Below are 26,574 nucleotides of genomic sequence, written 5' to 3'. Positions count from 1 at the left end.
TTCAAAGTGGAGTAATGTAACTATTATGAAAGAAATACCTCCCAGGTACTGGGATTCAAAGATAGGCATCTTATATTTTAGGATGGACCTTAGTGAATGTATCATTTGAGATCTCCTCTAAAAATTCATATCCCGTGTACAGAGACTGGATCAGCTTGAGATAACCCCTCTTCATCCCAATATAATCTAAAACTATGGTTTCACATTTCAGTCCCTGAAATGTCCCATCGAGTGGAGGAGAGATCTACAAAGGATGATATTTAATTATTGCCCCAACTTGCACCTACCTGCAGAGCCTGTGCAGTCATTGTCAGTGTCCTTCCTAAAACAGGGAGAGGGAGTGATCTTTGCTTGTGTTTATAGATGACAGAGCTGAAGGTATTTCAAGCCATGTGCATGAGTGCAGACCACAAGATCAATGGAGCCCTGCAGAGAGTTCCACAGGCACAGTATGAATGACTTAGTCCTTTCCTCGCCCAGGAGCTGTTGGTGGGCAATCCTTTTGCTGTTAGCATCCCACTTGTGTGTTTACTCTTGGGCAGTGTGACATTATTCCTCTAGTGTGAGCCACCCCATTCGGAATGCTTCACGCCAGCATGCACTCCTGTTGCTACCCAGAAAATGACAGCTTTTCTGCGTTGCCTCTGGTGGTGACTCACAGCATCCCTATCACTTGTGATCAATGGCTTTAGCTCCCCTTTCCTCTGTTTCTTTAACATCTGTCTCTGTTGGTTCTCCTCACACTCTTAGCTCAGCAGTCCTTGGTGGTAATAGGCTTGGCTTTGATGCCAGTTGGCTTGCAGAGTAGGAACTCAGTGCGGGTGACCCCTTCTTGTCATTTGAGGTTACGCAGTCATTACTGGCAAAATAAACACAAGAGATCCTGAACTAGGATGTGACTTGGAAGTGCCATTCTTGGCAGGGCTGGTTCAGTCAAGAAATTTGGGGTGATTCCATTTGTTAGGAATTAGCAGTTTGGTACCCTGTGTATCAATGCCTTTCTTGAAAGGCTCTCATTAGCCCTGAATTGCCAATAGGTATTCTGAATATATGCTACTCCTCTGTTGCATTTGCATGATATATTATCTCCTTTGGATTTATGATGAACAGCACCATGTAAACTTCACCAATAATCCATAATTGTTGATTTTCTCTTTCCGGGGATTTACCAGCACATACAGATGGCCATAGCACCTTAGAAATTCACAACCTAATGATATGGAAGAGCATCTGATGAATTTTCAAGTGGCACTTCCATGTTCTTTATCATATCTTCTAATACAGTCAACTAAAGGCACACTTTGCTTTCTGGTGTCATTTTGACATCAAACTTAGGGGTCACATTAAATCCAAGTTAACAAACACAATACCACTGATAGCTAGAGTGTCTAGTAATATTGACCATGTACGTAGATAAATTTCAGCCAATATTATAATATTTATTATTTATAAATATGTAAATACATTAAATGTAATATATGAATATGTTATATATAATTTATATACCATTTTGTATAACCTATTTATATATTTACGTGTATATTTTATATATATTCTCTTTGTAAAGGAAAAATCCCATTCTCTAATTCCCAGTGACCGCTTCCTGATAAAGCTATTTTCTTTCTTTCTTTCTTTTTTTAAAAGATTTTATTTGTTTATTTGACACAAGAGAGAAAGAGAGCAAACACAAACAGGGACAGTGGCAGAGGGAGAGGGAGAAGCAGGCTCCCCACTGCAGGGAGCCTGAGGCAGGCTTGATCCCAGGACCCTGCGGTCATGACCCAAGCCAAAGGCAGACACTTAACCAACTGAGCCCCCCAGGCACCCTTGATTAAAGCTATTTTCAATCATAATAAGAAACAGGTAAGGATTATTGCTGGAAGGTGTAGTCTCTAATTTTAGAGAAAAACTATTCATTTTTCAATCTAAAAGTTTCCTCAAAACCCTTTTTTCTACCTCAATTCAATAAAGTGGATGAAGTATGCAGTTGTTTAGTGCCTGACAAATGTACTTGTTTTGTCTGTTAAGATATGTTCAGTCAGGCCTCTTTTGGTTTTAAGTCCAGTGGCTACTCATTTAATCTACATTCACTTAACCAATTCTCCAGTTGATAGATGCCCTCTCTTTCCCCTATAAAATGCACTAAAATCCACAGCCTGCTAAATATACACATTAGATATATGTTTTTCTCTATCACTCTCCTGCACCTTTTTTCTATTAGTAAGATGAATGCTTTTAAGAATAAATGATGTTTGTTTCTAAACATGTTCATGTTTATTGTAGTATTATAATTATTTTATTTAATTTAGTCTCTGGATCTTGATGAATTAAGGTAAAAAGGAGAGAGTAGTTGTGGGTAGAAACTAAATGAAATACTTGGGAAAAGTTGGTAAGGGCAAATCATTAAGTCAATATTGCTCAGACAGGGTGATGCACAAAAGTGTTGAACTACTATATTGTACACATGAAGTTAATATCACACTCTATGTTAATATGCTGGAATTAAAACAAAAACTTAAAAAAAAAACAATATTGCTCAAGAATCAGGTGTGGGTCAGATAACTATGAGTCCAGAAAAAAGATATTTAAAATTTGGAAGATTTATGTACCCAGATTGCTTTATATTTGGCTTAAAACTCTGTTTCACCTTAAAGAAGTTTAAATGAGAAATCATGATTACTGTATTTTGGCTGTGGCTTGTACAAGAATAGTAGTAGAAACTCCAAGTCACAGATATAAAAACAACTAGAAGTAAATGTATACTTTTTGTATTTCAAGTTGAAGGGTTTAAAGTGTCCATCACCTTTATGATTTCCCACTGGGACAGCTTATTCCTTTAACCAACCATCTCCTGGCTTAACTTCTTTTGGAAAATAGATTGCTCCAGTAGCAAAAACAGACTTTGGCTTGCAGTTTTATCAGAATAATGTTGAGTACAACAGTGAATCCAGTGATAAGCTGAAGCACAACCCTGGAAAGGAAGGAAGCAGGAAAGCTCTGGAACGTTCAGAAGCAGGAGTTTGATTTGTGACTATCTCCCTCCATCCCTGCTCACAGGAGCCCTAGCACATTTCATTCCGTGTCTCTAGATTTTATTTTATTTTAAGGTTCTTTTTTTTTTTTTTTTTATTGAAGCGTAGTTGACAAATCATGTTCTGTTAGTTTTAAGTGTACAACATAGTGATTCAACCATTCAATACATTACTCAGTGCCCGCCATGATAAGAGTAGTCATAATCTAGCTCCAGATTTTACATTTCAAGTTTCTGGAAAGGAGAAGCCGAATCTGCTATCCTTGAATCAGTCACCTGTCATGAATTAATCATTTATATTCTAGAAGAAGAGGTTGGTTTTATAGTCATGAATCAAGGAACTGTTTTTGGAAAGGGAGAACCATCATGAATCACGCACCTGACCCCAAGAAGCACGTACTACACCCTTAAAATTGATTAAGAGTTAGGAAAAAATGGAAAGACATTTAGTGGTATATATAATGATGAGGGGCATTTTTCTCCACCAGAATTCTGGGGAGGTTTTCCCAGAGCTTAAAGGGGTTTGAGTGCAGGATGACAGTATAATTCCTGAAGACATGAGAGGCAGAGAGGATCACCTATAGGAAAAATGGGGCCATTGGAGGGTAGGGCAGGGAGCAAGGGTCTGGAAGGAGGAAATCAAGGGGGAGCAAAATTGTGCTGAATGGCTATGAATGAGAAAGAGAGACAGACAGAGACAGAGAGAAATAGAGATAGAGAGGTCTTGGCATCTGTCTTATGTATAGAGCACTGAGGAAAAAGAAGATCTAAAGGAGATTTCAGAACATTTTTAGGACAAAGCAACCCATGAAAATTTATCCTCCTATTTAAAAGAAGATGAAATATATGTCAATGTTATTTTTAAAGGATTTTTGATTGTTGTTTTGGATAAGCAAAAGCAGGCCACTACAGGGCAGCCATAATTATTTATGCTAAAATATCAACACGGTAATGGTAATACATACTGACCACAATATTTCAGATTTAGCATTGCATTTAGAAATCATTCCTGTTCTCTATTCAGAAGAGTTGTATTCAAGCACATTTATACCATTCAAAGTAAAATACAGAATTAGAAACTCAGTTTCTAGTCCTTGTTTCTACAGTTAATAGGTCTGCAAACTAGTAGTATTTCTAAGCCTCATTTTTGTTACTCATAAAATGTGGCTGATGAATATGAGTAGCAAATGAGCTGACATGTGCAAACGTGTGCACTACAAAAGCAAGATATTATTCTAGCATGAAATTATCAATTGCTTATTGACCATATAGTCTTATTCATTATAAAATTTAAAATTCTAGAAAGGTAGAGATAGAATAAAACAAATGTTAATAAATGTTATTGATAAAGGGATAGTATTCATTCCATACCTTTTACTCACTTCCCCTTTATTATTTCTTCTGGACAACCACAAAGATCACTCTTCTTTCTCTTCTCTAGCTTTCTCAACACATTTAGATCTCTAGTTTCTCCTACACACCTCCAGGTCAGATACAGACTTCCTAGTTCTCTTCCCACACAGCCCTGAAACGAATGTGTGGTGTCCTTTTCTTCTTAGGGTTTTATTGCTAAGAGCTACCTGGAAATAAACACAAAGAACAAAAATAACACATTACAGAAGTTACCAACTCTCAAGATACATAAGTATATTTTCAGCATATTTGGCCCTTTGTCTGTATGGAGGTGAGTATGTGTCTAGCCTGTCAAAATTTCTCATTAGCTTTTAACTTTAGAAGATCTTGGGGATGTTAGTATACCCTTGGTATTTTATTTATCTCTGGGTAGGGCTTCTAAGGTCTTGATAAAAGTTTTCCAGTTCCTGAAGAGAAGAGCTGGATTTGAGTAACCTCCTGTTCTCTCTCCTGTCCTTGTCTCCACACTCTTTTTGTCTACGGCGTGAAACCGTCTCATTATGGATGACGATGTGAGAATCCTTTTAGGACAAAACTGCCACATCCCAGTGTGCTCAGCGTTGAGCAGATCCTTTGTAAATTAAGGAAACTCCTGACAAGTGCCTGCAATTTTAATATCCCTTTGTTTCTTGCAGAAAAAAAATCACCTTAGGTCATTTTCAACAGATATAATTTGGGTCTCCTGTATGTGCTGGATGAAAAGGGACATGTATGAATTAGTTTTTACTGCACTCTATATTGCAAAAAGATTATAGCTTTCCATAAACTTAACTCATAAAATGACATTCAATACAAGTTATTTCTTTCCAGAGAGATTCCCATGGAATGCCTCTAGTTTTAAAATAGTACTCATTGTTTATTGAACTAACTTAAAAGAAATCAAAAGTGATTATGCTTATGTTTTCTTAAAGAAGAAAAAAGTTAGATTTTAATCTATTCATGTTCCCTCTGTGAGAGTATGTTCCAACTGAGAAATGGGACAAAACAGGAAATACTTTATGATTTTTTATGTGAAGGGGGACTATAACCATCACTTCTGTTTAGTTTATAATTTTTCAAGTGTTGCCAGCCTTTCATCCCCTCCTGATGGGGCACTTCTTAACTTTCATCATATACAGTTATACAAATGGGTATTAACAGGGGGAAAATTACATGAATTATTTAGGAAAGCCAAATGCTTTAAGCATTACTGTGAAAAGAAATAATTCAGTATTATCCTTATCGTCCTTTGAGTATAAAAAGCCAATATCAATATTTACTTACTCTGGGAAAAAATGAAATATATCCTTATGCCAAAGTTATTGAAAAAACTTTTATACATACAAAATATATATTGTTATATATATATGTATATATATATATATATATATAGTTTATACTACATATTGTGAGTAAGGTACATATTTTTCTAAAAATATTGGTTCTCTTAATGTTGTATCTGTGAGTGGTATTTAAAGACCATTTATTAAATTCTACCATGTAATTCCTTTTGCATAATATAAATCATTCCAACCACATCATTAAAGTGCTTTTAAACAGTAAAGTTCTATATCAGTAGGCTGTATTACTATTATCACTTCTGTGGTTTATTTACACCCCTATACACTGCTTTCTGCATTTTATGTATTCTTTTATTTGTGAAAATCATTGACAGCGCAATGAACTTTCCAAATACTGGAAACTGTGCTTTCACAAGCAATCTAAGGGAATCATTTAGAATTTTTGAATAATAAAAAATGAAATCAATCTCTATTTGTGCATGTTCCTAGTGTGTTAGGAATGCAATGTGATCTTGGTATTTGCTTATCAAAGGAATGTACTAAATATTGTAGAAAAGGCCATGGGGCATAGTGAACTCTATTTTACTATTTCACTGTCCTTTGACTATTAATTCCAAATTCCTCTCTCTTCTGTTGGTCTTAATGAAATTTAACAATGAGATAAAAAGTCTTCAGTCTAGTTTTCAACAAAAAGTGGTAGAATTTCAACATGAATGAGGCTTCATTTTATAGATGATTTTGCGGTTAATGAATAGTCTGCATTTTGATGTTTTTAGATCTTATTAAGAAAGCCCAACTCAACGAACAATTTTCTTAATGATTATTTTCTTGTGTACTCTTCTCATTCAAGTTAATTCAGTAGATATTGGTTGAATTCCTATCTATACTTCTGAGGTGGTCTTTTACAATGACTGTGTTCAGTCTTTTCTTCTCTTCTTGTATTCTGTTCTTATAATACTCTGCTCGAGATTCAGAGTCCTAGCAGAGAGAATCCAATTGGCCAGACTTAACTGAAGAGCTGTAATATGGTGGTGAGAGCATAGTTTTGGCAGGAGGATCCAAAACTGCTTTTACCTCTTCCAGGTAAGATAAGCACCTGAATTTATGTCCTTAAGACTGCACTCACTGGGGGGAAATTTCCACCCAAAAGTAATATGGAGTGTGGTCAAAAAAAGGGGATAGATCATGATCTCTGTAGTCAAGAAGCCTCGGTGGAGGTGGATAGTAAGCAGAACCTTAAATAAAGTGTGGGTTTATAGACAGAAAAGAAGCCAAAGGCATTTCAAGAATGAATCCAGTTGAATTACTAATATCCAATCATTCATTTTCTTATAATCTGTTGAAAGAGATAGCCATGCATTAAACAGTGAATCACAGAGACCAGTAACATCACAAGCTATGAACAATGTTTGGATCCTCTAAGTTAGCCAGTTTGTAACATGAGTCTTGATAAAGCTTCCTCGTTTACTTTATCTTTGACTGAATTTCACTTGGTCGTTACTAGCTTTATTGTGAAATACTAACATATGTACAACTTTTCACCTTCCTCACAGGGGAATTAAGACTACTGTGAGTTTTATTAATGACTCTGATGCCCTCAGAGGGAGGTTCAAAGTATTGCAAATAAGAGATGTGAGAAAATGATTTTCCCCAGTTGTTTCTCAGTTCAAGTTTCACTTGTGCCTTTGACTTGTTATGTGACCTTGAGCAAGTATGTTAGATATTCCGGTTCTTCAGATCCATGTGTGAATGTGTAATATTTATATCATTTATTATTTGATAGATATTGACTATAACAGATAATAAATTGTTTAGAGAATTATGTACTTTGCCAATTACATTTCTTCCACTAAGAGAAATAAATACATTCTGGGAATTAAAAACCACAACAATTTGAGAGTTCTGTGCCGTTTTAGGGAAAAAAATAACCAAACATTTCCATATGAAGTATTGAGTGCATAGTACAAGAATGACATTGACACTTTACTGTCCCCCCAAAATAGCTTTCAATAATCTTTTAGAATGACAATTATATTCTTAAATTATGGAATGCCTGGGCGGCTCAGTTGGTTAAGTATCTGCCTTTGGCTCAGGTCATGATTCCAGGGTCCTGGGATCAAACCCCACATTGAGCTTCTTGCTCAGCAGGGATCTTGCTTCTTCCTCTACCTGCCACTCACCCTGCTTGTGCGCTCTCTCTCTCTGTTACAAATAAATAAATAAGATCTTAAAAACAAAAAAAGAAATTTGTATAAATGCTATTTCAACTATCCTGGCATTTGGTAGGCCAGTGAAAAGATAACTCATTTTCCATCATCAACAATATCAGATTTCCTAGTTTAAAAAAAATAATAGTGAGAACAAATAAATAGTTCTTTCTCAATTTCTGCACCAGGGAAGCAATGATGTATACTTTAAACTAGCAGATAATGTGAGCAATGCTTATGTGACCAGCTTGGCAAACCTCCTTTTAAGTGTGTTTTAATTCAGGCATTTCTGATTTGGGGGGAAATGATTAGTCAGAACCAGCCTTACATAAGTTGAATCAAGAGCAAGTTACTTGGTTATATGATATGACTTGAGGGGGGAAAATCCAAAAGTATCTTAGTGTCCAAAATACCTGAAAATCTCACCAAACTTATTGAAAGACCTGGTTAAGAATTAAAACCTTATCTTTGAAAAACAGAGAATTAATTCACTAATGCCCAGAAATGTGTATGTTCTCCTCCTCCCTATATTCAGTTCCATCTTCCTCTGCTCCTCCCTAAAGAGCCTCCTTCATTCTTTCCCAAATATTCCTGTATCCACCTGACTTCCATTTCTTCCTATTCTGGAATTGGCACCCCCCTCTTCTCTCTATTTACTCTATTTCTATATTAGTCTTTAATAGCTACATTAAGCTTTTATAGCTTAAGTTCTGTCTTCCATAAAACCTTCATTGCTAACTCAAGTTGAAAGGCACTGTCCTTCTTCTGAACACATGTGAGCTTTGTGGTCTGTATGGATTCCTTTGTTTTTAATCATTTAGTTTTGCCATGTGACATCTGATCCATTATATGTTTATTTTTTTAATTATTCTTTTTCCTTTTTTTTTCTTTACTCCCCCCCCCCCATTTTTCTTGTTAAATTTTTTCTTCACACACGATCGGGAAGGATCCTTCTAAATACCACTCACATGTTTAGAATCCATTGCACAACCGATTATGTCAAATTCCTTACCTTGACTTATGAAGCCACATGGGTCTTCCAAATCACACAATACACTGAGCTCTTTCCTCAGGGCCATTGCCAATACTTTCTTTTCTGCCAAGAATTCTTTCTGCCTATCTTTTTTTTTTAAATGTGATTACTCATACTTTAGAGTTCCATCTATGCATTTAACTTCCTTTATAGTCTTGCTCTATGGCATCAAAGCATGATTGTCTCTGGGTTCCCTTTTATTTTATTTTATTTTATTATTTTATTTTTTATTTATTTATTTTTTTTGCTGAGCCTGTGGTCATTTATTGTTTTCTCATTCCAGGTGACTTACAGACATACTTGCAGGACAGTCAAGAATGCATTTACTCGTGCATTATCGCAATTTCCTTTAGGGATCAAAAGGTAGTTACACTTTGGTTCAACAACATGGCTTTTTTTTTTAAATGTGATTACTCATACTTTAGAGTTCCATCTATGCATTTAACTTCCTTTATAGTCTTGCTCTATGTCATCAAAGCATGATTGTCTCTGGGTTCTCTTTTATTTTAAAGTCATATTCCTTCGTTTCATCTCTATACTGATATTTCCATTTATCTCTCATAATTTACTCTTCACTGTTCTCCACCGCTCTCTGCCCTGGAGACTTGCTTTGTGATTTGCATCATTGGCTTTCCTGCTCTCTGGATTTGGCCAATGAGAGCTGAGACTCAGATAGTAGGTTGTGAGGGCTCCGTATTTATTCCCTTGGCTTCCCCTTTTCCAAGCTATCCAGTGTTGGTTGTTTCTTGTAAAGTAGATAATGCATATTTCCATTTTTATAGAAGAAGAAACAACTCAGAATGGTTAAGAGATTTACACAATTACACAGCTACAAGTGTTAGTTTCAGGATTTAAATTTAAGCATTTTCCCTGCATCACTCTGCCTCATTTAACAATCAAAACAGTCATCTTGCCCAGCTTTTATTTCTCAGTCCAGTTGAAAGCCCTAGTCTAAGTTTCGTTTCTCCATCTCTTTGCCTCTAAAATCACTGTCTCTTTGATTTACATTCACAATATGGAATTGGGGGAAAAGTCCTCATCTATACTGACCTGCAGAATTCATCAGATGTGTTTAAAATCATCTAGACCTATAACAGATAACCAAGAGTGATTAAATTGAAAAAAATCACACACACACAAAAAACCAAAAAAACAAGACTTATTACTTTGAAATACATCCTGAGGACAAGTATAGTAATAGATTACTTTTAAGAATTACTGGAACTTAATTTTTAGATCAAGTAAAAAAATGCTTGAGATTTTACAATATTGAGCTCCATATATTGTCTACGACAACAATGTTAATCAAACTTGGAATGACAGAATATTTTTGAAATTATCATGTGAGAAACCCTTTGGAGCTTCTATATGAGGTTTTGTTAACTGGAAAAGTTTGCTACTTGGATTTTATTGAGAGAAGAAATTCAAGAGCTAGTATGTAAAGTTGGACAGAATGCAAAATTCTTACAGGTTTTACTTATTTGAAATAGTCTTGCAGGGAGTAATTGTTTAGACCTTTAAATTTGAAACTTTTTGCATATTTTGCTAAGGCATTGTATGTCCAATACCTCACTCTTCCCTTAAATATGAAGAACCGTATGAAAAGGTTTTTATTCTCTTAAGGAGATCCATTAATCTCCTTACCCATAGGAAAGGCAAAAAACATGAAGGATAAGAATGAACCTTAATGTAAATACAGATAAATATGGCGACAGCTGTAGCTGAATAGTTACAGAATTGGCTTGAGAAACGAAACCTCTGTAGTAGACACACACACACACACACACACACACACACTTTGGATTTATTTATGAAACAGCGTCTTCTAAACACAGAACCTTGCATTGCAGAAAAGGCAATTAAATAGAACAGCATGAGGTTGTCAATCACTTCAACAACTAACAAAAGCATCTACTATCAAAGCAAATAATGTAAATGTGCAAAAAGGTACCTTGCTATCAAAGCAAATAATGTAAACACGCAAAGGCAAAGAATTCTCTCTATCAGATGTCACCATTTTAATGTTTACTGTTTTTGTAACCGTTTTTGTATATGCTTGATACTATATCAGTTGTTCTAAAAATTTATACAGAATTGGCTATTATCACTTCTTAGAGGATTTGGTCACTGTGTGAAGCTTTTGAAAGAGGCTGGGAATTTCTCCTTCTTTTCTTTCTTTTTTTTGTTGCTGGTGTTGTACAAATAAATGGAGAGTCACAGCTTATCATCACTTAAAGATGCATGTGCATGCTGCAGTTTACTGAAACATGATTGGCTGCTACATAAATCAATCTGATAGAGATCGGTTCCATGACGAAGAGATAAATCATTAGCCAGAGCTTTTGGAATGTAATTCATTTGAGATAGTGATTATTGATGATTTAATTTTAGCAGTACATGTACATGTCTAGATCATGATTTTATATAAAATGTTAATGCAGAAGAATATATTCATTTTAAAAGTGAGTATAAAGAAACCAATTGGAAGTTTACATGCAAAACATGTTAATGTAATGGCAGCCTTGAGAAGTCCCAAGTTCTTTTTATTGCATAAGCTAGAATGGAGCACATTTCTTAGGGAATTTCTTGAATATTTTCTTAAGACATGGCAGCCCAAAGAAGTGGCCCCAAACTTCATTTGACTTATCACACCCAGGTGACTGAGGCTGCACATTTTGGATATACATCTCCTACGTCTGACCTGCATTCTACTGTTCTTTGTGCCCTGAGACCGACCACTTCTATTAATTTCAATTCAGCAACATTGAGTGGTCATCCTCTCGGGGATGCTCTGAAATGCACTGTTTGTTTTCTATCATGTGGATAAGTAGGGAATGAGTCATGTGTTCAGTGGTGCCGAATGTCTGTGGCTCCAGGTGGCAGTACCACGAGACTGGTAAATTCATGTTGAGAGGTGGACCAGCTGGATTGTGCCCAGGGCTCCTGGTCTCTAAGGGACATCACTGGGAAATTAACAAGTTGGAAGGATTCACTTTATTGGAAAATTTCCAAGAGAAGTTATATACTGTTGGGAGAAATACCTTTTAAAGTATTCTTCATGGGGTGGGGATGAGCTGGTCAAATAACAATAGCTAGTCCCCAGAATATCTTCTCAGATATGTCTTTGATTTATTGAGTGAAGTATTCTAATTTGGGTCAGTGGTGTAAGCTGCCACCAGTAGAAATCTTCCTTCTTAATCTTTCCCTCATGAGGTTCTTTCATTCATTTTCTTTCTTTCTTTCTTTCTTTCTTTCTTTCTTTCTTTCTTTCTTTCTTTCTTTCTTTCTTTTTCTTTCAAGATTTATTTATTTGAGAGAGACAGAGAGGCAGAGGGAGAGGGATAAGCAGACACCTCACTGAGTGCAGAACCTGAGGCAGGACTAGATCCCGGGACCCCGAGAACACAACCTGAGCTGAAGTCAGAAGCTTAAGGGACTGAGCCACCCAGACACCCCATGAGGTCCTGTTTTGCATCAATGTGAACAAATATTTTAACCACATTAGTTTGCAGGGGCACCAAATTATTGTCCTGACAAAATACTTGATTTAAGTCCCTGAAGAAGAGGGCAGGCAAAATCACAGTGGCAGACCCCAGAGAGGTTTTTATTTCATGTCTCTGGCCAGTCCAGAGTTAGTCATCCTGGGTTTTCTAATCACTCTCCAGCCTTTAACAAGAAAGTCCATTTCACTGAGGAGATACAGTATATTAAAAATTCTACTTTCAGATCAGCTTTGTAGTTTTCTTTTCCACCCCTGCCACTCCATACACCATCCTTCTAGTCTTCGCTTTTCTCCCAAAGTGTCACTATCTCATCTAATTGTTAACAGTTCCTCCGTCAGTCTACAAAGCCTAAAATCTGAGCTGATTTACCCGTCAGCCTCCAGAATCGAGTTCTTGCCTTCTCCCTTTATGCTTGCAACTCCACTGTACATATTTATTTATTTATTTATTTATTTATTTATTTATTTTTATTCTGAGTGATCTTAAACCACCAGAACTTCTCCTTAAATCACATTGGGTGCTTGATTTTAGTTGCTAACTCCCTGGTGGAATGGATTACCCAGGTAGATGCCAACATTTGATTGAAAATGAATGAGTAGAGTCGAGAAACATCCTGTCTTTTAAACACACAACTCCCTGCCCCCGCTTCTTGATTAAAATAAATAAAATAAGGCAAAGCAAAGATTTTATTCTGAGAAAGTCTGAGCCATTGGAAAGAATGAGAATGTTCAGAGTAAAGTTGGCATATATGATAATATAAAGGATTATACTCTTTGAAGATCACATCAGGTTTCCTTTTAGGAAAATAAATATTCCCCTCTGTGGCAATCACAGAGGATTTGAGGGTCTTGATTCCAGATGAGAGAGAAGTAAGCTAGCCATAGCAACATGAAGGAAGAAGGGTGTGTGTGTGTGTGTGTGTGTGTGTGTGTGTGTGTGTAAAAGAGACTTTAGTAAATAATCCCTGTGGCAGAATACACATTCTGGAAAGAGTCACATAAATCTAGTATCCCGTCCTGTATTTCTTTCCCTTTTTAAAAAATTTTCTCTTGTGATTTCCTTCCTTCTGTTATCCCTAAGGCTTCAATGAAATTTTGTTAAATATCTCAGCTTGCTATTGACTGGGCTCTGGGGAAAAACGAGATAAGCCCATGTCCACACTTGGCACAAAATGGCACGCGGGGAGCAGAAATGGCAGAAGTCAGAGTCAGGCAGCAAGAGGTTGCAGGCAGAAGGGTGTGGCAGCCGACAGAGACAGATGGCTGGCTGTGGGGGAAAGTGACAACCAGCACACATTCTTGAACATAAAAGCAATCTCGGGGACTCTCAGAGTTACTAGGGCACAAGAAATTGCTAAAAGACCAAAGTCCCTCAGGGTGGGGGTCTCTGAGTATTGTCGTAGAGTCATTAAAGGGAAGGGTGACCCCTGGAGGCCAGAGCAGCCTACAGCGCGGACTTGATTCACCAATTCCTTCAAGATGCATTCCTCGGTAAAGAATAAAAATTGCCCACCCCGCCCGAAATGCCAGCTAAGCATTTTGAAAAATGCATTATTTTATTAGACCTCCTTATTGAATTAATGTACAGTTAGGGCTAAAGGAATAAATGCAGACTTAGCAGCGTTTACCCTCCCGGGCACCAACTGCTCCTTGGTCCTCCTGAGCTAGAGATGCAAGTATCCTCACTCTTCCTGAAGGAACCGCAGAACATTGCCAATGGCACGAGTGTCCTCTCAGCCCCTTCCGACCCTCGTCCAGTACCCTCATCCACCACCAAAAAGAGGTCTGTTTGCTAGTGCAGTGCCTTATAACTAGCAGTGCTTTTTGCTGGAGTTAAATGTTTTCTTCTCGCAGTGTAGTGGATAAACTTCTTAATGAGATTTGAATGTATTACATACTTCAGTTTTACCGGCAAGCCTATTGGTGGGGAGGTCCGTGTGCGGCAGAGGCATGTTCTTTACCGAAACTGAGTAGCTAGAAAGTTGTGTTTGCAGCTTGATCTGGAGGTCTATTGGGATCTGATGGGCTCAGCCTGAAGCGAAGGGATCTGCCTAGCTCGAGGGAATGAAGGACTGTAGCCAGGCCTGATGGATTATCTTTGAACCTTGGACAAATACACTAGTCTCTTTTCCAATAACACTTTCAATTTTGCCAGCTCTGAGACAGCTTTTGTCTCCTTAAGCACAAGTTATGAGCCCCCAAATGCTTCACAAGTTACCTTTGGATCAAAAGTAGATTGGTTCTAGAGTTTGATTTTACTGAAAAGGTCTACTTCCTCTCTTTATCCTAATTTATGACTTCAAATAAATAATTTGATGTATCATGTAATTCCTAATAGAAAATGGTTTTCTAAAGGACAAAACACAAGAATTATTTGATTAGTGTTTAATTCAAGGTGTCAAGTGCCAGAAATGAAATACATTGAGATTATTTTAAATCTATAATTTTATTTTTAAAATCTTGGTTACTACTGCTGCTTAGGCATCAAATAAGTAGTGATGATATTCCCAGAGTTCAAAAATCAGAGCAAGAAGTTGTCATTTATGGTGATCTGACTTTATGGAAGTCTCTATGAATGCTACAAACTTTCTCCAAGTGATGTTTTACAGAATTGCTTTTAAAAACCCCAGAGGGTAAATAGTATTCTCAGAATAAACAGAAAAATGCTGACCTTGTCAGATTTAGCTGCTGAAAGCCAAGCTGTTTTAAGACTTGGAGGATCAAGGGTCATGGTTATAAACAACGCAGATTTAAAAAAAAAAAAAAAAAAAAAAAAAGGAAGAAAGTAAGAAAGCTAAAAGGAAAAAAAAAAGTATAGTGGGCTGCACCATGAATATAAATAATAAATATGTTGACCTTGACAAGAAGGGTATGGGATATATTTATGTAAAAATAAGGCAAAGGAAAAACAACCTCCCTCCCCCCCCAAAAAAACCCTCAAACCCTGAGGCCCAAAACTACTTGAAAAAATGTTTTTTAGAGCATATTTAAAGCCGGAAATGAGTCACTTTAACTTCATCTGTTTTTGGTTTCAGAAGGGGAGAAAGGTCAAAGCTTCTTTGTTTTAAGTAGGCTGGTCACTACTTCTGAAGTATAACATGATAGGGTTCAGGATCCTTAATGAAACAGGCATTTCCCAGACACCCAGAGCCGCAGGAGAGTTCTCTGCAGTGGCCAGCAAGTGCTGGCCTTTCAGAAGATGTTTTAAGCAGAGGCAAGGCGGAGCATGACCCTTTCTTGACTTTGGTATCTGGGTGGGTGTCTGCAGCCACTTCTGTGGAGAGGAGGAGGCTGAAACCAGCCACTCTTTTCTGTAGTTTCATACGCTATGACATGTTGTAGCCCCACAAGCAAACTCCTCCAGTTCTAGTCAGCGTGGGAACTACCCACAGAGCTTTGCATTTTACATGCTGCCCTGACACAAGTGATGTTTTTTGTGAAGCCTACACAAAGAAACAAGTTATGAGACAGTTCTCATTGCTGAGAACACAAGCGTGAACTTCTAAAAAATTCAACAGTCCTTAAACCTACTAGGTTCAGCCTCCTTCCAAAGGGAATGTTCCAAAGGGAATGAGGCTGAAGCTGAAGGAGGAGGAGACAGATTTTAAGAAGGAAGCCCAGACCCTGCTCTGAGCCTTTCAAGGCCCAAACAAACTGCCGTCTTCAGCAGGAAAGCTAGAGTGTATCCCTTTGTTTATCTGCACCAGATTTGTCAAGGTAAGGAGGTCTAGACCCTGGGAAGAAGGAGTGGTGAAGCACAGAAACAAAACGTGTAAACGTAGTTAGACGTTGAGGATTCCCTAGCCTGTAACCAGACAGGGAGGTGGCTGGCCTACCCTTTGCTGTCCCCCTCTGCTGCAGCTGGAACGTGCTGTTTCACATGGACCTCTGGACTATAGGTTGGTTGTTCCTGACTCTGACTCGGCAACCTTTTTCAGGCCGGCTGTATTCCTGACCTTGCTTCCTAGGAGCAATATATTCACTCTGGGTCATCACTACCATGCCTGTCACCATTTTGCTTAATGGCTGGAGTTTGATGTTTTTGACCTTGGATTGAACTCAGTCATGAATAACTTCTCTATCCTGGCTCAGCGGCTGAATTATCAGTGCCTTTCCCTGGCAATATGCATGTTTTCAATGATTAGAAATGCAGCCTCCAAGTAAGAAAAAGGAGGTGATGTGTATGTGGGCTGGGCTTCGTTGCGGATTCTGGAGCTGGAAATATTCCAGCATGGACGCATGCTCACGGAAGTGCTCCAAACTGTCTAGTGTAAGGACAGAACCTGTCCAACATCTTGTGCGACCTCTCCTTTCTCTTCACCCATTTGAGAAGGCTGAGAAATGTTTCCCATGCAACTCTTTATTGTTTCTTAAGATTTTTCATGTACATTATCCCACCAATTCACCACGACTTTGATTGAAAACTTAGTTGAGGAAATATTATTATCCTCCAAGATTATACCACTAGCAGATGGCAGGTCAGAAACAAAAATCTATGTCTTATTGTTTCCAATACTAGCCATCTTCCTACACTCTCTGCCTCTCTTTCGCTATTGTTATAAAAATAGTAAACCCAGAGGTGCAGAGTTCTAGAGCTGTATGAAACTTTTTAAATATTGCCTATTTTAATATTATTGTTGTTATCATCATCATTATTATCCTTCAAAAGAGAAAATTTGTCTCTGAAGAAAAGAAGTGGCTTACACAAAGCTATTAATAGAAACCACTACATCTTCTGACTTCAGATCTCTCTCTCTCTCTCTCTCACACTCACACACACACGGAAAGAAAAAGAAGGGAGATCAAGATAGCCTAATAAGGTTTAGGATTATAAGGAAATACTCAATTCATAGTAGTAATTTTTTTTTAGTAATAAAATTTAATAAGGCTATCTTCTTATGAAAAACTTCAAAATAATTAGTTTGATTTTTCTTAACTATAGAAAATATAAGCAAAGGCTAAGTTTTTTTTTTTAAAGAAAAAGTTTTTTTATTTTGTGTGTGTGTGTGTCTGAGAGAGAGAGAGAGAGCACAACCATGAATGGAAAGGGCAAAGGGAGAGGGAGAGAGAGAAACCCAAACAGACTCCACACTGAGCATGGAGCCCAATGTGGAGGTCAGTCTCATGACTCTGAGATCATAACCTGAGCAGAAACCAAGAGTCGGATGTTTAATTGACTGTGCCACTCAGGTGTCCCCCAAAAGTTAAGTTTTTAATCAATTTTTCAAAAATTTATTTCTTATAGTTCCTTTCTTTATTGAATATCTCCTGACCCATAAGACATCATTGGTGATATAAATATGACCAGATATAGAATCTAATCAAACGATTGTGACAGCTTTAAACCATGGCTACGAATTCTTTGACACTTCTCCCATCAAAATTCGAGACCTATGACCACTTCCCATAAACCTACGTGGGCTGGTGACTATTTCAACCAATAATGATGATGCCACAAGACTTCTTAGCCCTATTTGGTCATGCACTTAATCACCTCAGCGGTCACGTAGGAAGCCCAGTGAGAGACAACATGCTTACTCCACATGTAGGCATTCACATTCCTGTTAACATTCCCAGCTGAGCCCAATCTTTCCATCACCAAAGCACCAGAATGTGAGCAAAGTCATCTTTGGCCCTCTGTACCTCCATACAAGCTGAATAACATGGAGTGACTGTCCATATCCATGAAAGAGAAAAACCACCTGCCCAAACCCTGTCCACATTCTTGATTCAAAGAAATCACAAGACATAATAAGATGGTTATTTTAAGTTTTGGCTTTTATTATATTGCAATAAGTAGCCAGAGCGAGGATATAATAAATAAGTTTTAAGCAATTCAGAAACAACAGAAGGCATTATCCTGATCTCTACAAGTTTATGATTCATGTGGGGTAAAGGGTAAGAATCACTCATGAAGCAATTAGATCAATAAAAGCCGGAAAAGTCAAGGAAGTGTTAGGGCAAAGTTAGCATTGAATGGATCTTGGAGAGACAACATAATTTATTGAGTGGACAGCTCAGGAGAGGACACCATGATGATATTTAGTGAGTGTTAAAACGTGGTATTTAAAAAACTAACACTAACTGGTGCTAATAGTGGAAACAATAACCACAAATAATTGAGTGCTTCTCATGAGCCAAGTCTTCTCCATTTTATTTCATTTATCTTTCAATGAACTTTCAGGATATCTATTCTTATACCTTTGTACCAGAAAGAAATAGAAGAGTTTGCCCAAAGTAACACAGAGAGCATGTGGCAGGACCATGGCTCCAACGGATTATTATGTTTGACTCTGAAGTTCACACCTTAATGTTTGTTCTACACTGCCCCTCTGAAATCACTTTTCACTAAAGTGAGAAATACAACTGTTTTACATATAGCATTTCACAAAATTCAAAATAATTTCTTTAACTTTCTAGAGCTTTAGCAAGTAAATCAAAGATAGTATATATTTCAACACCTCTTGAGTCCACAATATATATCTAGTGATTAAATTATTTTATCAGTATTTTTGAAAAATCACACAAAATTTAATCTTGAAAAATAAAACCTTAAAAAGTTTCCAATATTTTAGGATCATCTCTTTTTCAGTAGCCTCTTTTAGCTTAAAAATCATCCCCCCTCCCACCAATGGAAACATACCATGTCTACAAGGAACTCTTTGGGGGATTTTCTTCTCAGGTACTCAGAATATATGCTCTGTTATAGAGCTGAAGGCAGGATTAGTTATTTCACTGAGGTATTTTAGCCTCTCTAAGCTATTAAACAAGCCTAAAATATGATGAAGAAACTCGAGCTTTAACACACTAAAATAAATGAATAATCAAAATCATATTCTTAGATGTAACTAAAAGAAAACACATGTGAAAATGTGTGAAGATCTGCAGAAAGATAGGGTTGAAGTGATCATCTGGTATAGAAAAGGTATGAGTAGATTGGATAGTGTTGTTCCCTATGATTTAAAATAGTCATTAAAAACAGACTCAATCCTGAAGTGATAAATACAAACTTTAAATCACCTACTCTGAATGTCTCCAAAAGTCAAAAGCTCATCTCTTAAAAGGAAAAAGTAAAGCAACACAATGTGCCCACCAAAGAAGGCAGTGCTGTGTGAACATCAGTGTTCTTATTCATCTTTGTTCCAAAACGGCATAAAGTATATGGCATTGCTACAGAGAAACATCCCATAAATAGGTAACACTTTATCCAAAAATGAAGGGCTTACAACACAGCCTAGGAGTGTTTCAAAAGCAGAAATCTGTCTGTCTGTCTCTCTCTTTCACACACACACACACACACACACACACACACACACACACACTGTCAATGGTCTGTTTCTTATTAAATGATTGAATTAAGATTATTTGAAAATAGAGTAAATGTCTGTCTAAAGAAGTAAAATGGCTGTAGATGTGTTATTGTTTGACAGCCTGTATATTAGAAACATTTTCCTGTTATTATTTGTTCTATTATATAGAGAGACCAAAATGTACTAAGTTAATCCTCTAGAGTTGGACATCAGATTTTCTTGTTTTTCATGAGTACAGAGATCTTCCTTAAATATAAATTTTTGCAGATTCATAATAATTTTCTTAAAATGAGTTCTTATAAATTAACTTACTAGGTCAAACAGCATACATGTTTTTTTCTGGCATTTTCTTACATATGACCAATTTGCCCTAGAGGAAAGTTGTGTCATTTTATGCTTCCACAGCCTGGGAGACATGCTTCTTTGTTTTTACTGAGTATAGCAATCTAAGGTTTTTTCTGAAGTGAAAAATATCCCATTTTTAAAAAGTGTGAATTTACTAAATCTCTTTATTCCATGTGTTTTCCTTTACATTTTTTCTAGCTGTATTAGTCTTTCAACCATCAATTTTATATCAGTGTATTCCTTATGGGTTTGTTCTTTGTTGCCATGATGTCAGCTAATCAACTGTAATTTCTTCTAGATTTTTATGGTTTAACTTAGAACATTTCTAATTCACCTAGAATTCATTTTGATGTCTAGTGTGAGGGAAAAAATGTCTTTCTACTTAAAAAAAATCCATATATACATTAAAATCTATACATCCAAATGTTATTTTTCTCAAATATTTTTATTTTAGGAAGCCAATCACATATTCTAATGATACTCTGAACATATTTGTAATTTTTATCTAAAATTGTCTCCAATGCCAGTAGAAATTTATAAAGCCACATAAACACACCACTCTGGGATTTATAAGCAAGCTTTGATTTTGATTAGAAGTGGAACAACTCAGCTTGATCACTTATTTCATACAGCAGGCTTGGCTTTGATTGGCTTTTTGCTCTCTCTAAAAATAAAATCTGACCTCAATTGGTGAAGATTCACCACCACTAAGGATATTTCAAAGGACTTGTACCAGAGGTACCCAAAAATTCCCAAAAGAGGATTTCCAAAAATATTCTTAGCAGTGGACTAAGTGTCCTTCTAAAGTGCCTAATTTGAAATTGGCAACACTAATTTTGTTGCATATATTCTGGTTTGGATCTTAAATTTCGGTTTTATTATTTAATAATTGTACTCCTTTTATTTTTTCTAAGGACCAACTTGCTAAATGACAAAGAAGATATATTAAATATCTTCTATGTGATTTCAAAAAAACCTGTTACTTGTGGGAAAAACCATTTATATCAAAGCAAGGTGGAGTGTGTGTGGGTGTGTGTATGTGTTTATATGTTTTATACAGACTAATTCTAGGAATATAGAGCACAATCTCTCACAGATACAGGATTATGAACAACATTCTTGTTAAACATCTATTCTTTTTCTGGTAGATTTAGTAATGAGAAGCACAGTAACTAAGAACACAATTCATACATTATACCAATTAATAAAAATATTGTTCTAATAATACTCTTTTTTTTGGACAGAAAGTTCATTTCCAGAATTACCAAAGAAAGTATAAGGATATATTCTAGGACGTCAAGAAGAAGTTTTATTGAGAGGTGGCAAATTAAATTCTTCCCATTCATTTATTATATTTTTTTTCCTGTCTTCAAATTGTCTTTTTCGTTCATTGGTTTTCAAAATGTAAATCCATTGGGCTATTTCCATATCCTGAAGCTACCACGGGCCCTTCCACTCTTGAGTGCGAAGGTATTTGAATTTGCAGTCCCCAAACTGGAATTTGTCAAACACATTCAGCACTAATTAAATAAATAGAGCCCTATCCATATGAGAATTACGGCTATTCTTTTGAGCAAAGGCTATGATTGGAAAAAGAAAGAGGGGTAAGGAATTTACCCTTCAGCTGTGAAAGGGAGAGTAATGGAATGCTTCACTGAATTCTTTATATTTGGAGCCCACTAACCTTGTGATCTACAACCTCTTAATTCTTACTTGAAAATTCAAGGAGGCCTCATGCTTTGGGGTCAATTTTTTCTTTGGTCAGGGAAGTTCAAGGAGCACCAAGCTTCGAGTACAAATGGAAATGCTCTGATCATTTCCCTTCTCTTTTCACTTCCAGCTTCATTCTGTACCTTGAGGAGGTCTTATGTGCACATGGGTAAATGTTATAGACACATGACCAGGTCTAAGTTCTGTACATCTTCCCTTTTTCCCCAGAGCTAGCTGCCTTGTAGCCTCATGGTGCCCGTACAGCTGATGCTGTTAGTTACTGAGACAATGGACAAGGAAAGGGCCCATTCAGGTCCTAGAAGCAGTCTCAGGGTCATTTGAGCAGAGTTTGGAAAGTTGAGTGCAGGCTTCAGATGGGTGTGTTCTTGTAGCATAGTGTACTCCTTGCTCCACAGAAGTAGCATGGCTGGACATGGAGGACAGCCCCAGAAGAGTTCACTGCAGGACAGGAATTGGAGTAGGGGAGCTTTTTGCTGTAGTCCAATGGTGAGAACTATTTCTTGGGACTAGAATCTTCGTGATTTACCTAGTCTTGCTTCCCAAACTAGCACTTTCAGTCTGCCATGTTCTTCCCAAAGATCAGTTTTGCCTGGGACTCTGATCTTTAAGACAGTGTCTTTGCATCCTTCTGCTGATAACTTGGATTTCTGCCTGATGTTTGCTCGAGGATCCTTGAGCATCTTATTAATCCCGAGAGTTGAATTCTCCACTCATCATCTTTTAAAAAAAATGTATTATTGAAGTATGGTTGACATAGAGTGCTATTAGTTTTAGGTGTACCATATAGTGATTCAACAATTTTATACATTATTCAATATTCACCATGATAAGTGTCACCATCTGTCACCCAAACCATGTTACTACAATATTAGTGACTACATTCCCTATGCTGTAGTTGTAATCCCTATGACTTATTTATTTTATAATCAGAAGTTCATTTTGAGTATGGTCATTGTGCAGACTGCAGGTCTTAACTCACACCATAGCCTACCTCTGGCTCCTTCTTATGATTACCTACTGTGCTATAGTAGGCTTGTCTTCTAGTCCCATTGTCTTAGCTGATCTGGAATCAAATGAAGCTCCTACAGAAGAGATGCCAACAAACACACTTGTCCTGGGCAGGATGGCTTCAGGCTCGTGGAGAAGTCAGAAAACAGCAGCAACCCGGCACCCAGGAACCAGCATCTGACAGCTCCTTCTGAATCCATACTTGTTAAGTGATAAGAGGCCATTTCAAGGAGGGGCTCATGTTCTTCCTGAATGTATGTAAATTATCCTAAGAGGAGTAAGCAGATTTGTCTTTAGTGTAGGCCCTACCTTGTAGAAACATTCTAGCCTTTCTTCTTGCAAATGCCTGAAATTGCTTTAACAGGAGTACAGTCTTTCATTCCATAATTAGAGACAAAGGGCTTAAAATACACAAGCCTGACTATGGTTAGGCATTTACAGAATCTCATTCACACTCAAATGTCATCAGTCAATCAATCAGTTAACATCTATAAATGGCAGATATTAGATCTCTTCCTTTTTGATGAGTGAGTGGGGTGGGGAAGATAGTAGAAAGAAACTAAGAAAATTCAGTGCTTCGGCAGTGTGGATGGAATTACTGTTGAAATGGGAAAAGAAGAACACAAACAGAAGATTGGGAACCTAAAAGACAACATTGAAAATTTCATGGATTCCATCATCTTCTCATTGCCAGACCAAATGTGGAATTCAGTCTCAGTTCAGTACTGCTGGAATTGGATTCAAAGAGTATAATTTATAGATGATTAATCAGTGATGTGATCATGTTTGAAGAACAGGGTATTACGCTACAGATTCTGTAGAGAAGAGACAACAGCTATCTTCAGTTTACATTTTAACACCCAAATACCCAGATATAAAGCAGCTTCTCACGTTGTTTGGAATCCTAGGGTAAGTCACAAATTGAAGTATGGGATGAGGACTGTTGTACAAAGCTATCCTCAAAGATGGCCAACAATAGATTAATGTAACAAGACATGGAATATGGCTTTTCCATAGGAAACCAAGCATAGCCACATGCTTAAAATGCAGACTTCAACATGCAAGAAAGTTTGATGTCAGTCTGCTTTTCAGGATTTCTCAGCATAAAGGGTTTTATTTTTCCTGAAGAAAAACAAACTAGAAGTTTCAGATTAGAAGTAGGCAAGACTCCTGATAGGATGCTGGGTGGGGAGGGGCTGGGGAGCCACATTTTTGCCACAAGATGACTTGTTCCTAGAAGCTAACACTAGAGTTATGGTGGTGGTTAGGAAATTCTTAAAAATAGAAGCAACTAATTCATTAATTAATTCAGTCACTAATTACACAAACATTTATTGGGTCTCAATGAGAAATAGAGTATGAGATGCCGTGGTTTGTTTTGAGGAAGATACAAATATTACTCATACAAAGGCTTCTGCTTTTTGTAATCTATCAATAGAAACCAGCTGAAACTAACATTGAATCCAGGCAAGATTTATTACAAGAAGATAAGGCATTCTAAGCAAGAGAGTATACCAAACCTCAGAACCTCAGAAGGGATGCTTCAAGAGGCCACAGAAGTGATTCCTTTAGAATTACTGGGGCCACAAATACTGTCTCAGTACCTGGCACATCATTAATACTGCTTGATTAACAATTGTAGAAGATACTTGATTGAGACTTGTAAAATAAATTAAGGGCTGAACCAAGAACAGAAAAGTCTGTAGCAGGAAACCCAGAGAGTGGTCAATTTCCTTGTGTCATGTCTTTGCCTTTCCATTTGCCTTCTCTCTGCCCACTTAGAAAATATGGCCGGTCTACCCCGCTGGGGTTTAGATTTTGCAATCTGATTTGCACGCCTTAACTGTATGTGATTCTAATTGGCTCAAAATAGATCTTCAGTCCCAAGAGAGGCTTTGCCCCCAGGGTCAGGAGTAGATTATGTGGAAAAACACGACTGTGGGGAGCACACCTAAATAGAACAGTTTGAGTGATGTTTTATTGCAGACTTGGTAAATAACCAATCTAAAGCTGGATCCTGCAGTATTAGGGCCTTTAGATGTGTATATAAAGGTAGGTTGTTTCTCAGTGTTCTACACTTGAGCCGTCTCTATTCAGTCTCCCTGCAGACATGCTACGTACACCTGTGTTTTTAAATTGCCTCTTATAAGTTTGATTCCCAAACCCATAGTTTTAGCATACAGCTCTTTCCTGAGCTTCAGAGCCACACAACCATCTTCTTACTCAATTTTCCATTCATGTCTCTTAGACACGTCACTTTAGACATGCTCAAAACTGAAATCATCTTCCCTCCCAAATTTGTCCCTCTTCCACTAGACTTTAAACTGTAAAAATGAATACATGTTTTTCAAATACATAGTAAAGGCCATGGGAAATGTTGGCAAATCAGTTTCATTAGAGGCAAAAATATGGATACAAAAAGGACATCTTGGAATCTGGAACAGAAAATTAAAATCTGAAAACTACCAGCAATATCACACATTAATAAAATGTGTGCCCACACATAGTCTGAAAACAAGATGTAATTTGGGAATTCAAATCAACTTATTTGGCCAGTGGAGAAAGACAGTGCTAGCATGACTATACATCCTGGTTTTCCTGAACAGTTAGTTTGTTCCTGTTGACCCAGCATCTGTCTAGTTTTATATGTATTTCCAGTGTTTTATTTTTAATGGAATATTATTAATAGATGAATTAAGCTAGTCTTACATGAGTTCAATAGAACCCCACTAGCTTCTGCCATGGGTTCATCCAGTAATGTGTAGTAATATGCAAGTTGAACAGAGTTTTCATTCTCTCACTAGTGACAAACCATTTCTCTCTTCCTAGTTTTTTTGAGATGCAGGGTGCTTAACCAACCACTTCATCTGAAGTAGCTAATTCCATGTGGTGTCCATGTGGTAATGAGAGAGGTATGCCACTCTGATACCCCTGATGGCACCCAGTATACTAACCAGCTGTGCCAGAGTCCATACAGTGGTCTGTGAGATGCATAGAGTTATCCATCCATGGAGTCGATGGGAAGATGGGAAATTACAAGTTGTATATCCTTGAAACATAAGCAGGTAATAATGGCTGAAATATCCTGCCATGGAAAACATAAAAAAGAATTAAAATACTTTCGTTAAAGTCATTTTTTTAAAAAGATTTTATTTATTTATTTATTTATTTATTTGACACAGAGAGAGGGAGAGAGATCACAGGTAGGCAGAGAAGCAGGCAGAGAGAGGGGGAAGCAGGCTCCCCGCTGAGCAGAGAGCCCGATGCGGGGCTCGATCCCAGGACCCTGAGATCATGACCTGTGCGGAAGGCAGAGGCTTAACCCACTGAGCCATCCAGGCGCCCCTTGGTATTTTTTGTATGTGCAAATCTATAGCTATTTTTATTTCTGATAATATTTTAATATTTTGCAATACACTCCCTTTTTTTAAAATTTTTAATTTTTTATAAACATATATTTTTATCCCCAGGGGTACAGGTCTGTGAATCACCAGGTTTACACACTTCACAGCACTCACCAAAGCACATACCCTCCCCAAAGTCCATAATCCCACCCCCTTCTCCCAAACCCCCTCCCCCCAGCAACCCTCAGTTTGTTTTGTGAGATTAAGAGTCACTTATGGTTTGTCTCCCTCCCAATCCCATCTTGTTTCATTGATTCTTCTCCTACCCACTTAAGCCCCCATGTTGCATCACCACTTCCTCATATCAGGG

This window comes from Mustela lutreola, chromosome 5 (assembly GCF_030435805.1).
Source record: "Mustela lutreola isolate mMusLut2 chromosome 5, mMusLut2.pri, whole genome shotgun sequence".
Taxonomy (NCBI): Eukaryota; Metazoa; Chordata; class Mammalia; order Carnivora; family Mustelidae; genus Mustela; species Mustela lutreola.
The sequence above is the reverse complement of the archived record's forward strand: the minus strand, read 5'-3'. Positions refer to the sequence as shown.